The sequence below is a fragment of the Suricata suricatta genome, unplaced genomic scaffold, assembly GCF_006229205.1.
Source record: "Suricata suricatta isolate VVHF042 unplaced genomic scaffold, meerkat_22Aug2017_6uvM2_HiC HiC_scaffold_21932, whole genome shotgun sequence".
Lineage (NCBI taxonomy): Eukaryota > Metazoa > Chordata > Mammalia > Carnivora > Herpestidae > Suricata > Suricata suricatta.
The window spans coordinates 1-852 of NW_021867029.1; the positions used below are offsets into that span (position 1 = coordinate 1).

General features: G+C 46.1%; 1 pseudogene; it reads left to right on the forward strand.

The window, feature by feature from the left end:
• Nucleotides 1–7: 7 nt before the first annotated feature.
• On the forward strand, nt 8–843 carry LOC115284829 (annotated as a pseudogene).
• The last annotated feature ends 9 nt before the right edge of the window (nt 844–852 follow it).

The window sequence follows — 852 nt, forward strand, 5'->3', positions numbered from 1 at the left end:
AGGCTCCTCATACCTGGGTATTCCATTCAATCCATCAAAGAATCCTGGAACAGCTCATCCTTACGATAGTGGCCACATAGCAATGACCTACACGGGCCTTTCCTGCTTAGTTATTCTCGGAGACCACCTGAGCCGGGTAAATAAGGAAGCGTGCTTAGCGGGCTTGCGAGCCCTCCAGCTGGAGGATGGAAGTTTCTGCGCAGTCCCTGAAGGCAGTGAAAATGACCTGCGGTTTGTATACTATGCTTCCTGCATTTGCTATATGCTCAACAACTGGTCGGGCATGGATGTGAAAAAGGCCATCAGTTACATTAGAAGTATGTCCTATGACAATGGGCTGGCACAGGGAGCTGGACTTGAATCTCATGGAGGATCAACTTTTTGTGGCATTGCATCCCTGTGTCGATGGGTAAACTAGAAGAAGTTTTTTCAGAAAAAGAATTGAACCGGATAAAGAGGTGGTGTATAATGAGGCAACAAAACGGTTATCATGGAAGACCTAATAAGCCCATAGACACCTGTTACTCTTTTTGGGTAGGAGCAACTCTAAAGCTTCTGAAAATTTTTCAGTACACTAACTTTGAGAAAAATAGAAATTACATCTTATCAACTCAAGATCGCCTCGTGGGGGGATTTGCCAAGTGGCCAGATAGTCATCCAGATGCTTTGCATGCATACTTTGGGATCTGTGGCCTGTCACTAATGGAGGAAAGTGGAATTTGTAAAGTTCATCCTGCCCTGAATGTGAGCACACGGACTTCTGAACGCCTTCGAGATCTCCATCAGAGCTGGAAAACCAAGGACTCTGAACAGTGTTCCGAGAATGTGCACATCTCCCCGTGACTGACGTCC